The 16396-nt window shown below is 40.0% G+C and overlaps 1 protein-coding gene across 6 annotated transcripts in view; it reads right to left on the minus strand.

Annotated features, from left to right (window-relative positions):
- FYN (FYN proto-oncogene, Src family tyrosine kinase) overlaps positions 1-16396 on the minus strand; it is a 237988-nt gene that overhangs the window by 132787 nt on the left and 88805 nt on the right. For all 6 annotated transcript variants that reach the window (XM_010598705.3, XM_064289947.1, XM_023542304.2 and 3 more), the window contains one exon: positions 254-323. The gene's annotated coding sequence lies outside the window, so the exon portion shown is untranslated. The remainder of the gene's footprint in view (positions 1-253; positions 324-16396) is intronic.

Below are 16396 nucleotides of genomic sequence, written 5' to 3' on the forward strand. Positions count from 1 at the left end.
TTCTTACCCTGCATCTAGATGCTTTCCTAAATCTAGACTTATTACATCTTAGAAAATCTCATGTTACTTAATAATCAGCAATAACCAGAAAAAAGTCATAACGTTAGAATACCAATATCACATTTAATTATAAAATTCCCTTTTGCTTCAGATTAGTGCAGATTTAAAAGATACACAGAACAAGGCAATGGCTTCCTTTCATGAGCAGCATTTTACAACAAAAGGTATCAGAAATAAATGCAGCAACACTTACCAAAATTTCCCCCAATTATTACAAACTTTATATACACCACATGTCTTCTAAAACAGCTGCAGGACTGGTCCTGAAAAACAATACATGACAAAAGAAAAAACAAATCATTAAATGGAAATGATTTAATATATATTTTGTTTCTCTTTTGGAAATGACAATCACTTCTCTCTGTTTCAGGCACCCATCAATACACCAAACTCTTACAGCCTGATTTCCCTTTGTGCTTCACAGGCAGATGAAGCCAACTTATAAATGACCTCAGTGCTCACTTACCAAAAAAAAATAAAAATCTGGACAATGAAATAAGCCAGAACTGTGCTTATCTGAATCTTTAGCCCTTTTAAATAACTGAAGACAATTATTTGAGAACAATGCAGAAATATCTATAACTGCACTCATAATATTCCTTTTCCAAACCAACTCCTCTTTTCTATTTCTTTCAATACTCGCTCCCTGTCCCCTATGGGGACCTTGGGCAATTTCCCTAACCTTTCTTTTCTAGGGAAACCCTGGTGGTGTAGTGGTTAAGTGCTACGGCTGCGAACCAAAGGGTCGGCAGTTCGAATCTGCCAGGCGCTCCCTGGAAACTCTACGGGGCGATTCTACCCTGTCCTATAGGGTCACTATGAGTCGGAATTGACTCGAAGGCACTGGGTTTGGTTTTTTGGTTGGTTCTTTTCTAGGCTTCATTTTATTATCTGCACAATAGGGATTATGGTACCAATCTCATGCTTCTGTTATGAGGATTAAATAATATATTACTTACAAAGGCTTAAAACCACATCTGGCACATAATAAGCACTCGATAAGTGTGGGCTATTATCATCGTTCTCCTTGTGCACCCAGGCTTGAAACCTTTAAATTCCTTTCCTCATCTCCCATGGCCCTAACTTGCTATTCTAGTTCCACAGTCACACTGGAGCTCATCACCTTCTCTCCATTCTCACTGTTACACTCAGTCTGTTCTGCATCATTTCTTGCAGAAAGGAGTCTGTCAGACTCTAGTTTCTTCCCTTCCAATCTGATTCTCACAGCACTGCAAAGCATCCTTCCTAAACACAACTTAGAGCCTGTCCTTCTCCTCAATGGAGACACCTTTCACAGCCTCCCATCAACTATAAATTTATCTGTGAAATTTTGTTAGCCCTGGACTCAACCTTCCTTGAGCTGTATTTCCATATCAACCTGTCAGATGCTGCAGAGTCCTGGCACTGGAACCTGTCCTGCCTCTGAGGCTCTGGGCAGGCCAGTCCCTTCTCGGAGCTCTTCTCTCCCATAACTGCTCATAGGAGACTTAACCGTTTTTTAAGATAAGGGCTCTTTACTTTTTTGCGCCATTACAATTTCAGGATAATGTTTTTGAAAGGATTGAAATTAAAACACAAAGGACTGAAAAGAAGAAATTACACTGATATATAGTTATCAAAGTATAACAAAATTGTGATATAGTAACAAATCTGCTTCTTTCAATATGTAAATAAGATCCAGGAAAAGTCTAATAACTACTATAATTTGAAGCAGTGTTGGGCATAAATGGTATTTCAGGATACTTATAACTGTAATGTGATATGAAAATATTCATAATTTCTATTGGTTGACAACATAGCTACTGCTACTTTCATCATGGAAGGAAGTGTTAAATTTCAGTTAAGAGTGAGTGAAAGTAAGTAATATTTTTCCCACCCAAGTTCATAACCTGTTGTCGAGTTGATTTCAACTCACAGTGAGCCTGTAGAACAGAGAAGAACTGTCACATAGGGTTTCCAAGGCAGACTGCCAGGTCTTTCTCCCATGAAGTAGCTGGTGGGTTCGAACCCCGATCTTTTGGTTGGCAGCTGAGGACTTAACCACTGCACCACCAGAACTCTTTATCTAAGTTCACAGACCCTCCTGAATACAATCCATGGACCCCAGGTCAAGAGCCCCAGGCTTAAGGCCTAATTTAACTCTCTTCTCTTTGAGGCTTTTCTGCCTTGATTTTCCCAATTTGATATTATCTTACTTTTTTCTTTACTAAAATTATATTTTATTTAAGAGACATTTTAAATAAATGTACATATCACATCCTACTTGTTAAGCATAAGTCTCTTAAAGGAAGATCCTTTTCCCCAATCTTTTTATTCCTCCCACTGCTAACAACACCTTGCCCAACTGCGGGCATAGTAGGTAGGCATTGAGTCAGGATTGTTTGAATCTATGAGTGAATAATTGTGCAATCTTGCTTGCCCTACACAAGCTCAGCTAATATTATTATTATCTCATCTGCCTCTGGCAGCCTAAATATGAGGTCTTAAATATGTAGATGTAGCATCTAAACATTCTATATTTAGATTATAAATTACTGAACTAAGGCAACAAAATGCTCTTCTTTTTGATGTCAGTCAATGATGTTGACTGACAGATCTCCTGGGAACAGGCCAGCTGTTCAGTCATTCCATTAGCACACAGGGCTCTGTTGACATAGACACAATTCCTGCCTTCATAGTGCTTAAAGTCTAGCAACTTTCCCCAGCTAGTCCAGAGTAGCTGAGAATCTCAAACTCTCAGGGCCTTTGCACAGACAAAGATGGCCAGTGATTTCCTGGAATGAGGTGCCTTGGTGGCTCATGCTGGCCAGTTGCTCTGGCCTCCGTCAGAGACTGACCAAGCTCTGGCATCCCAGAGGCATAAGCCTGTGGTTTTGAAGGAGAAATTAAGTAGAGGAAACAATGAAATTCCATCTCCAAGTACCTCCTGAGTGATGTTTTCTTTGCATATGTGGTTGAAAATGGCAACCCCACCAAAGTGACCATCCAGGAAGGTCTACATCACAACCTGGCTGCATACTTCACTCTGAGCCCCACTGAGTCTGTGATGGCTCAACTGCAGGATAGACACTGGTCCCTTGGTTTTATCAGCCTTTTTCCTAAACATCTGTGGCTCAGGGCTCCTGTGTGCCTTTTTCCAACTAGACCAAAAAAACAAAACAAAACAAACAAAACAGAATAGTTCTTTTTAAAATGAAGAGAGCATGATGATTTTCTGCACTGAAAACCACTCATAAGGGCATTGTGACCATTTGCTTTGGCAGAAATTCATCACTGGCAGCATTTTTCAAGCCCGACATCATGTCAAGTGACTCTTAGGACAAGTAGGGATGTACTCCCTCCCTCTCTAATAACTAAGACTGATGAGATACCCACTCAGAGAACAAAGGCTGGACTTGGCACACTTTTTATGCTTAAAGGCACATCAGATATGTGGTATTAGTTACTAATAACTATAGCAAAATAATAACAAAGGTGACTGTGCTATTGTTTCAAGAATTACAACGCACACACTGTCGTAAATAAGAACAAGATGTTTATGGATGCTCCCACACAACAAAACCTAGCACAGAATGCATTTGTGTGTTTTTTTTCCTAATTCATATCATAGGCTGTGGTGTGACTCCTGGTTTAAAGGTGATTACCGTCATTATGGGAAACTCTGGTGGCGTAGTCCTTAAGAACTATGGCTGCTAACCAAAAGGTTGGCAGTTTGAATCCACCAGGCATGCCTTGGAAACTCTATGGGACAGTTCTACTGTGTTTTATAGGGTCACTACGAGTCATAATCAACTTGATGGCAATGGGTTTGGTTTTTTGTTTGTTTTGGTTTTGGTTCATCCTCGTTACATAGTAAGAACAGTATGCCCAATACAATTCTCATCTGTAGCAGACCATTTCCTCTTTCTTCTTCTTAACACGCGCCCCCCCTTGTTTTTTCAACCACAGTGCCTCAAGGGTAGGTGACAACATCCCCATTTGGGAAAATACAGACCTGAATGGTCTGAGGCTTTACACTGTGCAGACTAGAACCATCAGCATCACCTGGAAGCTTCTTAGAAATGTGGGCTCTTAGGCCCAACTCAGGTCCAATTAGTCAGAATCTGCATTTCACAAGGTCGCAGGTGGTCAGTGTGCACACTAAAGTTTGAGAAACACTGCTCTAAATGAAACCCACTCCCCTTTCCAGTGACTGGTTCAAGAATAGGTATATGACCCAGTTCAGGCCAATGAATCTGAAGAATGTTTTGCTGGGAGCTTCTCCTCATGCTTCCAGGAGAAATTCTCTCTTTCTGAATGTTGTGTAGGATGTGATGCCCAAAACTTAGGTAGCCATCTTGTTCCAAGCCTAAAGATAAAGCTGGCCCAGAGAGGAGGTCAGAGACAGACAAGCAAGCAAGCAAACAAACCCCACAAAAAATCAGAGCAAGGGTTTCTGTATTAGGTCAACTGGGGAGTCTGCTACAACTCTGAATTTCTAATAAAGTTCTTATTGTTTAGGCCTCCTTAAGTTGGGTGTTCAATCACCTGCATCCTAACTAATTTGTTCCCCCAAATAGCATTACAAATAGAATGTAGAGGCACTGGGCTCAGTCATGTGCTCAAGATTCCAGAGAAGTCAGGTGGATCGAGAGACCAGAGTAATCAGAGACTTGTTTTGTTCACGGAACAGACCTCATAGCATTTCCGGTCCTGACAACCGTTGCTGACTATGAGCATTTCTGACTATGAGCATTTCGGGAAGCTTTCTAAAATCAGCCAATCTAAATGATCAACCTGAGGAAATGCTGAACACTTTCCAAATGATTTTAACCAGAGTGGTCAACAGTTGTCTTCCCCACAAGTCACATGGATGTCATTTCCTGCAAAAACAATGGGAGACTAATTGCTTAGCCTCAGATTCTAATAGAGAAGACAACCTGTGACTGTGACATGTAATTACTGAAGGGTAAATAAGGAAAAGCTTGAGGCACTCAAAATCTGCTTCTGGAGCTCCTCCGATTACTTGGCGGAAAGGGAAAAAAAAAGAGCCAGACGGTCTGGGAAAAGATTTGAGGGCGTGGCAGATCAGGCAGCCACCTGTACCATTTTTTTTTTTTAAATATATTGACTGGTACTTATTTAAGACATTTCTGAGGAAACCAAGTAGACCAGCTATTATACATAACCATATACATATGGCTTTGTTGTAATTTTGCTTCATATACAGGAGTGATGTAACTACAGAGAACTGGGTGTCTAAATGGACATTACCTCTTTGGTGTGTCATAACTTCTTAGCCACAACAGGATATTTCTGGAGTTGGGTCTACTGGATTGAGTTGATGTAGAACATACTTTCTATAAAGCAGTAGAATATTAGTTGGTTCTGCACAGAACGTTTCCCAGGGTCTATCTCCTCAGGCATCTTTTTCTCTCAAAATGAATTTATTCTTTCTCTCCTGGTACCTCATATACTTCCAAAGTTTCAATTATCACCCCATGTGATGAGTTGTGAAACTACACCTTGACATCTATCCTCATGTTCCTCCTAGTTCCTCTGCTGCCCTTAGACAGAAAGTGTCTTGAGAGAGGGTGGGAACTTTGTTTTGGTCACTGTTATATTCCCCATACTTAGTATGGTGCCTGACACTGAGTATTAAATGTTTGTTGAGTGAATAAATGAAAGGCCTCACTCAGCCTCTTCAGATACCTCACAGAAACTCTTGCCATCATATCCTAACTGGCCGCACTGACTCTGGTCTTTCTTTTTTCCACTATATTGACACACATGAACTTTCTGGATTACAGCACTGATGATGCCACTCCTAGAATGTCTCAGCTGGGAAGAACTCAGAGACCCAGTCCCAGCACTTCCCAGGTGAGGAAATGGGGTCCCAAGAGGCCAAAATAGTTGCCCAAGGTCTTAGGGTCAGTGGATGACAGAGACAGGATTATAACTCAGGTTGCTGACCGAATGGTCTTGCTACCATGTTACTCACTCACCGGTTAGAAGGCCTTCAATAGTTTTTGAGGAGAATCTAGTACAGGGCCTGGTATGTAGTAGGCACTTAATAAATATTTGTTGACTGAACAAATGAATGGACCTCTTTTGCATATACCAATCGGTTTCAGTTTTTCTTAAAATGGAACTTTTTCAAAAGAAAGGAAATACCCCAGTACATAAAATGGAGTAAAAAGGAGCAGCTCTCTCCTCTAGAATCAGGGAAGCAGCTGCAGTGCTGGACCTCTGCCCCTGCAGTGCCTCTGAGCCATCTCCCAAGAGTCTCAGGACTTGGTGATACTGCTAGAAAAACCACTTGCTTATTGAGTCAAGCTCAAACTCTTCAGCTTTGCACTCAAAGTCACCCGCACTGTTCCAAACCCACCTCATCAGCCTTATCTTCCATTTCTTCTTCCTCCCTCAACTCCAGCTCTACTAGAGTACTTGCTGTTCTCAGCACTTGTCCATCCTCTGGGCCTTTGCCTTCCTCTGTAAAAATGTCCCTCAAGTCCAACTCTAATATAAATCCCTCCTAAAAATTCTTGTCCAAATTTCTCCACCAGGATTAATCTCACTCTATTTTGAGCTCTATTATAGAGCTTATCACACTCTTGTCTGCTTCAAGGGAAACAGCCAGCTTCTTGAGGGCAGGAACCTGGTCTTGATTGATCTTCGAACAATCAGCACCTTCCCTGACCCAATATCTTACACAGAGGAGGCACTTCTACTCATTTTGTTGCATTTAAAGGGCTTTATCCGCGTTAATTAATTCACCTCTGTGACTATATTACATCAACTTTGTAATCAGGATTCCCAGTCTTCCTCTAGTCTATGTACGCTGATGACACAGCCAGCAGACACTTGCTAAAGAACAGGGGTGTGAGTCTTTGTTAAATCTTATTTTCAAAAGCAAAGAACTGGTGGTGGTGGTGGGGGTGGGGAGAACAAGGAGAGTGGCTTCCCCTCCCCTCCACAGTCTTCCTGTGGTGATGGCTGTCCTGTGCTGCTTGAGGTACAAGCTGGGCAGCTGGTACACACAAATAACAACGACTTAAAATATAGCCCTGAATCCTCCCATGCCTCCAATATTCTCTGCAAGCTCAAAGTCAATTGTCTGAAAAATTAAAGAGTTCCAAATGGTGGAAGAATACATTAAAAAAGCAAGCACAAAACAAAGCCCAATAGTCAGGGAGAAGGATGGGAGCCAGAAAATACAGGGTTCCCTAGGAAACTAAGCCTACTTTCCGACTGTGGCCTTCTATCCCTTATGGGGTGGGGTGCTCTGAGAAAGCGTTGCTGACCCATCTGCTTCCCCTGCCTACAGGAGTCCTAATCTTCTGGCTTCACTCCAGCAAGTTAAGAAGACTCATACAAGGCTGTGGTTGTCGTTTGTTGTATTATTTGCTGGAGCGGGAGTAAAGAGCAGAGTGACGACAGGAGGAGAAGGAAAGATGGATATAAAAAAAGACAAGCAAGGAAGGAGAGTAAGCAAGGCACTCAGCCAGCAGAAAGGAATTACTGACCACAGAATAGAGGGCAGGAAGGTCAAACTACAAAAAGCCGCCTGCTCCCTTCTCATCAGTTGTTGCCAGAATGAGAGGGAACCAGAGGAAGTTCACTGCTGGGCAAGGCACGACTAAACCAACAAATGGACTTTTTCTCAGCTCCCTAAGAGGTGGGCGTAGAGCTCCCAAGATCCATGGGGAAACATTCATTAGGGAACTGGAGGGATTAGATGTCCATAAACCTCCAAGTAATAGAACAGTAATGGTATGATTTCACATTATTATTATTTCTATGATTAAAGCCTTGGCTGTGGTTGTTCAGTTTATTTGGGAGAAGAAACGAAGTAAATTTCCTTGGCATAAATCATTGAATGTTAGGGGAAAAAAAGATTCTGCTTCGTTAAGATTCACGAGAGCAAAGTATATATTTATAATAATCACGTCTTTCTTTTCTTTCTGTTAATGAGTTCCTGTCAGGTGACCACATCAGGTAAAAATAAGATAAAATAAAAAAACTGTTTTTCTAGTGTACTTGAAATTATCTTTGACTTTTCCTTTTTAATCAAGCTATTTCTAGGGATCTGCAATCCAGTCTGAATAGGAACACTGTTTTGCTATGATGCAAGTACAGCTTCTGGACAAGTCCCCTAGCTCTCTTCCAACCAGACTAGAAGAACCTCCAAGGGCTCCCAAGACCCTCCAAGTAGACATTCTGGAGCAGCTCCTGGGAGGGTTGGGGAAATGTACACAGTGTCACAATACAGCCAAGATCAAGGTTAATAGTGATGTGTGCAGAGTCCCTGAGTGTACACTGGCTGCAATATCAAAATCCCAGAATCTCTGAGCAGACTGGGATGTTAAAAAATATCCAGTGTGGTAGTTTTCAAGCTATTTTTTAAGGAGCAGAAACTTTTATCTATATATGTTTTAAAAGGTTATGCTAACCTCCAATATATTAGATAAAAGTGGAACAGAACAGATTTGGTTCAAGTGGAAAACGCCCGTCACGTTGGCCATCCTCCTGGACCCCTTGCACTTCTGGGGAATCCTAACATTCTAAGGACACTGCAAGTTCCAGATCTGGTCCTGCCTCCAGCATCTCTGCCAACTGGAGTCTAGTCTGTGTTGGGAGGGTCTCAATGTAGCAATGTTGGTGATCCAATCCCTCTCTTTTACCTACCAAGGACCTGTTTTATTCACCTCCAAGGGCCCCACATTTTGAACCATTTCACCTTTCATAAAAACTATTTTTGAAGTAATAACTGATTTATTTGCCCAGCTATTATTTGGAGTCACTGAGACCTGGATATAAATCTCAGTCCTGCCAAACTTGGTAAACTTGGGAAAACTCCTTAATAATGTGAAATAACAAACTCAGTAGACCCTTTCCTTCTTTCCCTTGCTTCTTACTTCATCAAAACAAATTTCCATCCAAATATCAAGTAAATAGAACATAAGTCCAACTAAAGACGTGTACAATCTTTACCGAAAGCTATAAAACACTACTGAAAGAAATTAAGAATGATCTAAATACTAAACAGTGGGTTATGCCATGATCATGGCTGGAAGTCTCAATATTTTTAAGATATCCGTTCTCACCAAAATAACATCTTTAATGCAATTTCAATTTTTAAAAAAAAAAGTAGTTTTTTTTTTTTTTGGTGGAAATTGACAAGCAGATTATAAAAAATTTACATGAAAATACAAAGGACCAAAAGCCAAGATAATCTTGAATAAAAAGGACAAAGCTGGAAGACTTCACTCTACCAAATATTAAGATTCATTATAAAATTATAGTAAATAAGACAGTGTGCTATTTGTACAAGGATTTACAAAAAACCAAAAGAACAAAATTAGAAGGTCCAAAAATAGACCTATACAGAGTATCACTTTACTTATGACAAAGATGATACTGCAGATCAATAAATGGTGCTGGGTTTACTGGGCATCTACACGAAAAAAAAATGACAACCTTTATTTTACATCATGTAAAAATCAGTCCTAGATAGATGTAGATCTAATGTGAAAGGTAAAAAAACAAAAAACACTTTTAAAGTAGAAAACGTAGAGAATACCTTCATGACCCTGGAACATACGAAGCTTTTTTTTTTTTTAAAACAAACACAAACCATGAAGGAAAAATATAATCATGACTGTATTAAGAAGTCTGTTTCTCAAATGCCGTCAAGAGAATCAAAGGTCAAGCTGCAGCATAGAAGAGATAATTGCAATGCATGTATCCAACAAAGTAGCCGACTGATCGGTAAGAAAAAGGCAGACATCCCAATAAACAAAGGGGCAAATATCTGAAAAGACATTTCACCAGAAAAGGAAATCCAAATGACAAGTCAACATATAAGAAGACGCTGTAGTTCAGTCATCAAAGAGAAGCAAATTAAAACCACAATGCATTATCAATACACACTTTTCAAGGTAGCAAAAATGACAAATACAAAAAACTCCAAGTGTTGCCAAAGATACAGAGCAACTGGAACTATCATACACTGCTGGTGGGGGTAAAAATTAATACAACCATTTTGGAAAACTGGCAATATCTACTAAAACTGAACATTCACGTATCCTATGACCCGGGATCTTGTCATCCAGGTATCTACCCAACAGAAATGTTCACATACTGGCAAGCACAACAGTGTTCCTAGCACTACTATCATAATAGCCCCAAAATGGAAACAACCCAAAAGCCTATCTATAATAGAATGGATAAATAAATTCTGATATAGTTATACAATAGAATATTACACAGCAATGAGAATGAACAAACTAAAACTTGTAACAACATGGATGAATCTCTCAAATACAATGTTAAGAGAAAGATTCCAGGCGCAGAAGAGTATACATGTACAACTTTAGCTATATAAAAGGAGCCCTAGAAGGGCAGTGGCTAAGCCCCTGGCTCCTAACTGAAGGGTTGATAGTTTGAACCCACCAGTCACTTCTCAAGAGAAAGATGTGGCAGTCTGCTTCTGTAAAGATTACAGCCTTGGAAACCCTACAGGGTAGTTCTGCCCTGCCCTATAAAGTCGCTATGAGTCAAAATGGACGTGATGGCAATGGGTTTTTTAGTGATGTAAAGTTAAACAGACAAAACCAACCTATGTTGTTAGAAATCAGGTGGGGGTGGGGGTGGTTTGTGACTAGAAGAGGGTATGAGGGGGCTTCTGGTATTGGGTGATGTTCTTTCTTGATCTGGCCACTGGTTACCCAGGACTGTTCATTTTGTGAAAATTCATCAGTGTACTTAGCAAGTTGTGTGCTTTTTCCTGTATGACTATCATACTTCAATTTAAAAAATCACAGGAAACAAAATCTCAGTGGTTAATGCAGTGAAGCCAAAAACAAACCAGAGCTCTTGTAAGTGCTGAAAGCCAAAGAGCTCAGCAATCTAATTTAGGCAATAGAATTCAAAAATTCGCTTCGCTAAAAGCTAAAAAGTGCCATTTCATTAAATTTTTTTTTTTTAATTCATTTAAGATGACTGTCATGCCAAAGCTATTTTATATGTTAGGACGATATGAAGCAAACACAGTTTCAAAATAAAATAACACAAATCATTTTGATTTTATGTTACTGATATTTTTTAAAAGATTTGGATATTCAAGCCCAATTTTTTCATGTCAATTAAAAAAAAAAAATTCCTAGGGCTTTAGTTTACTGTCTGCAGCATCCCTAGGTTAGAAAGCCCTGGGCATAAGGCTGTTAGCTTTTTGTTGTACAAAGTAAAAAAAAAAAAGAAAAAAAAAAAAAAAAGGCACTCAATATTACCCTTCCAGAGTCACTACGTGAGATTACCTATTTCCTGCAACAACAGTTCAGCCTAGCCGTGGTTAAATGTTAATTTCCAACAGGCTGTCTGAAATATGGAAAATAACTCACAGGATACCACTTCTGCCTTTGTGATGTTCCTGGATTCTTTTGATTTCCGCTCTGGGAATACAATGGTCACGATGTCAGACCGAAGTCCTGTCCTACCACAGGGCAGTCAGCACCACACTATGAGAGAGAAATCTGTTCCCCAGTTTTGGGGGCACCCTGACCTCCGCCTTCTGCTAGGTTCTCTTTCTGATCAGCACTTGTGCAGGGTTGAGCATACCATCATTAGACAGGTACTCTGAACAACTGCTCCTGCTTCCACTGAAATAAATTCCTTGGAGCATAGAAACCCTATGGCCAGACTCTGGCTTTCTTAGGCAGCTTTGTTCTCTTGGATTCTCTGGTAGGTGAGATTTACTTGGGCCCACTGTTGTCCTGAGTTGCCATTGAGTCAATTCTGACTCACGGTGACCTCATGTGTGCATAATAGAACTGCTCCATAGGGTTTTCAAGGCTGTGACCTTTTGGAAGCAGATTGCCAGGCCTGCTTCCCAAAGGCACCTCAAGGCGGGTTCGAGTCACCAACTTTTTGGTTATTAGTCACGCATTTAATCATTTGTGCCATCCAGGGAACCATACTTGTGCCCTCACACAAAGTGAGAGACACTGCACACACTGTGGCCTACATTCTGGGTTGGGAAAGAAACCGTGAGGGGACTGTGAAGGATACGGGGTTCCTATGAAGGAAGCTCCTAACTCTCTGCCAGCTCACCCTCAGCCTGCGAGGAAAGCGGGGTGCCTCTGGAATAGGGCTGCTCTCTCCCAGCCACCATGAAGAAACCTTTCTTTACTACTGCATTTCCCTGAATATTAACTTCCCAAAGGAGACCTCTTCTTAGATTCAAGCTCTTGTTTTTGTGCAGAATTTCTGATGCTAATTCTACAGATGTCATCTTGAAGACTAAGGTGCTCCTGACCCAAGCCATGGTATTTTCAATCACATCATATGCATGTGAAAGCTGGACAATGAATAAGGAAGACTGAAGAAGAATTGACGCCTTCGAATTGTGGTGTTGGCGAAGAATATTGAATATACACCATGGACTGCCAAAAGAACAAACAAATCTGTCTTAGAAGAAGTACAGCCAGAATGCTCCTTAGAAGCAAGGATGGCGAGGCTGCATCTTACATACTTTGGACATGTTGTCAGGAGGGATCAGTCCCTGCAGAGGGACATCATGCTTGGCAGAGTACAGGGTCAGCGGAAAAGAGGAAGACCCTCAACGAGGTGGACTGACACAGAGGCTGCAACAATGAGCTCAAGCATAGCAACGATTGTGAGGATGGCTCAGGACCGGGCAGTGTTTTGTTCTGTTGTGCATAGGGTTGCTATGAGTCAGAACCAACTCAATGGCACCTAACAACAACAATTCTACTCCTAACTGTACAGTCTGACAAACAATGATTTTGTGAGTCCTTTAAGAAGGTTCCTCCCATCCCCAGTCAGAGTTCTCTCTGGGAAGGAAATGACATTTGTTTTTCAAATATTGTTCTTTTCATGAATGGACAGAGAGATTTTCCTTCTGAAAATATCAATAAATCACAAGAGTCAGACATGATAATCAGTTAAGAATTTACGTGGACTGAGGAAAATCATCCAGGCCAATTCCTTTAGAGCCTTTTAGCTAGATGACTTGGCTCTACCAGCTAGAGCAGGGGTCTGCAAACTACAGTGCGTGGGCCAAATCTTGTCTGCTGCCTGTTTTGTATGGCCCATGAACTAAGAATGGTTTTTACATTTTTAAATGGTTATAAAAAAAAACCCTAAAAAAGAAAAATATTTTGTGATGCATTAAAATTATATGAAATTCCAATATCAATGTCCATAAATGAAGTTTTGGAAACTCTTGTGGTGTAGTGGTTAAGGGCTATGTCTGCTGACCAAAAGGTTGGCAGTTTGAATTCACCAGGTGCTCCTTGGAAACGTCATGGGGCAGTTCTACTCTGTCCTATAGAGACACTATGAGTCGGAAACAACTTGATGGTAATGGGGTTTTTTTTTTTTTTGGTTAAATGAAGTTTTATGCCCATTCATTTATGTATGTCTATGGTTTTTTTTTTTTTTTGGTTTTATGGCTGCTTTCACGCTACAATGGCAGAATTGAGCAGCTGCAACAGAGACCATATGGCCCACAACGCTGAAAATGTTTACTATCTGGCCCTTTACAGAAGGCTTGCCAACCCTTCAGCTAAGGTAATCATTATTGTCTGCAGAAGGCTGTCCATGCTGCTCTTCTTACTCTCCCTGAGATGTTCTGAGCCTCTGAGGCTGCTTCTGCAATCAGTCAGTGGCAATTCCCAGTGCTGGCGCCAATTTCATACTAACCTGGTAAACCAACACAACCCACAGGGGCAGTGCCTTTCAACCTGTGGACCAGGCATCAATTTATTGGGTCACAAAACATAGATTGTGCCCAGCATTTTATTTAATGAAATAGAAGAAAAAAATACCAAGAGCACCATACATAGTATTATTCTGTGAAAAAATTTTCTTCAATCACACATGTGTGTGATGGGGTTGTGACATAAAATGTATTAAATTCTGTGTGCCACAACCAAAACAAACTGAACAACACTGTGCTGGAGGGAGAGAAAGAGACATGCTTGGTGGCAAAATCACAAACAGAAGGGTGTTCTAATTGAACCAAGAGCAAGGACAGGAAAAGAGAATTGATTGACTATATCAGGCACTTTGTAGGTGTTATCTCATTTAATCCTCACAATAACGCTATGCAATGGGTATTGATATTTTCTTTATATTTCTGTATGTTTAATGTGTACTATTATATTTCTTTAACAGATAAACTAAAGTGCAGAGAAGTTAAGTAACTTACTGAAGTGGCGGAGCTAGGTCTATCTGGCTCCAAAGCTTATATATTATTTCAACCATGAAATGATTTCTATGCCCCTTAGAACAGGCTATAGTTTGGCAATAGTAAGGAATCAAGGGGAAAGAGAAAACATCTACAAATAATATCATCTAATATTTGCTGAACATTTTTTATGCATAAGGCACTGTGCTAAGCTTTATATAAATGATCTTTATCTTTGTTGATAACTCAGTAGAGTAGCTTCTGTTATTGCCATTTTTCAGCTGGAGAATATAATATAACTCTGAAAGAAATTAATTAACTTGCCCAAGATTACAGAGCTGGTAAGTTGTCGAGTCAGGATTTGAACCCTCATTGCTCTGACATTTGAGCTACAGCTCTGTCCCACTACTATCTCTTCTTTGAATTGACTGTTGATTGCCAGCCTAAGCTGGTAGTTCCCCCTTGAAGGAGAAAATGTATACCTTTTATTCATACCTTTAATAAATATTAACTGAGCACATACTATGTGCCAGGCCCTGTTCTGAGATGTGGGGATCCAATCGTGAACAAAACAGAACAAAATCCTGCCCTTATAGACATATAGGTAAAACCTTAATAACACAACCACACCGTGTTGATTGAAATTACCTCTTGCATAAGGGTGGTGAGAAGCAAGATGCAGGTTTTTAAGGAGTGATGAAGGCACAGGACAATGAAATTATAGAAAATAGAGGAAGGTAGGTAAGGATTACTAGATATTTCCATTTATTTTGTCTGATTAAATATACAGGTTTACTTGCCAGGTGGCATGTCTCGTCTCCAAGTTGTCTAGAAGTTTTTTTAATGGTAGGGGTTATGTCATACTTTAAAAAAACTCCCTCAGTGCTTAGCATAAAACCCCATTGCTGTCAAGTTGATTAGACTCCTAGCGGCCCTATAGAACAGAATAGAACTGTCCTATAGAGTTTCTAAGGAGCAGCTGGCGAATTCTAACTGCCGACTTTTGGTTAGCAGCCAAGCGCTTAACCACTGCTCCACCAGTGCTTAGCATACAGGAAAACCAAACCCATTGCCACTGAGTCGATTCTGACTCATGGTGACTCTACAGAGCAGAGCAGAACTGTCCCATAGGGTGCCTAAGCAGCAGCTAGTGGATTCAAACTGCCGACCTTTTGGTAAGCAGCCAAGCACTTAACCACTGTGCCACCAGGGCTCTGTGCTTAGCATAATGCACAGCAATTTGAATTTACCTTTTTTTTTTTTTAAAGTTGTTTCCAAGAGAAATATACAGAGGTTACTTAGGGACATTCAAAGTCAGACACAATGACAAGCGTTAGACAATCCTTGTGCAGTCCAAGTAGAGAATGGTAGGTCTTGCTGAATGGTATCAAGGCGAATTAGCAAAGACTACATGTTAACTGGAAGAATTCTAGCTAAATCAAATGAGATACTAACACAAAGGTTAAGAAATCAGAACCAGTGCCTGGCCATGGAAATATGAGAAAAAATTAGGCCGAGTGAAAGGAAACCAGGGCATATGATAAGAATTTTAATCATATTTGTGGTAGATTTTTTCCTAAGTTTTCTTTGTTTTTAATTTGATTTAGGATTTTTTTATGTACAGAAGTATGTTGAAGTGTATAGTTTAAAACTGTTAGGTAGTCAAGACTACCGGTCTTTTCATTAGGAAGTAATCAGAGAAGTGGCCAAATATTTGGACCAGAATGTTTACTACAGTATTATTTGTCATATCAAATATGACAACATTTAATTCCAAATAGGACGATGAATGGCTAAATACATTATAATCTGTTTATACAATGGAAAACTGCACGGTCATTTCATCACATAGTAAAGCGATCACACCTTAATGTTAAATGAAAGAAGCAGAATTAAAACCGTGTGTAAGTATATATGATGTGCACCCCCACACAAAAGAGGGAAATAAAAACAACCACATCTGAACACTGCTATATCAATATGGTATGATTAAGAAATATATTCTTATAATACCTTCTTAAGAGATATCGATATAGTTTGATTAAGAGACTTATTTTCTTCTTTATAGTTCACAAAGTTTCCTTTAAAGAATGCGTATGTTAAAGTCAGGAAAAATAAAAACTATTTAAAATAAATTTGAATCAA

The sequence above is a fragment of the Loxodonta africana genome, chromosome 1 (genome assembly GCF_030014295.1).
Source record: "Loxodonta africana isolate mLoxAfr1 chromosome 1, mLoxAfr1.hap2, whole genome shotgun sequence".
Classification (NCBI taxonomy): Eukaryota; Metazoa; Chordata; class Mammalia; order Proboscidea; family Elephantidae; genus Loxodonta; species Loxodonta africana.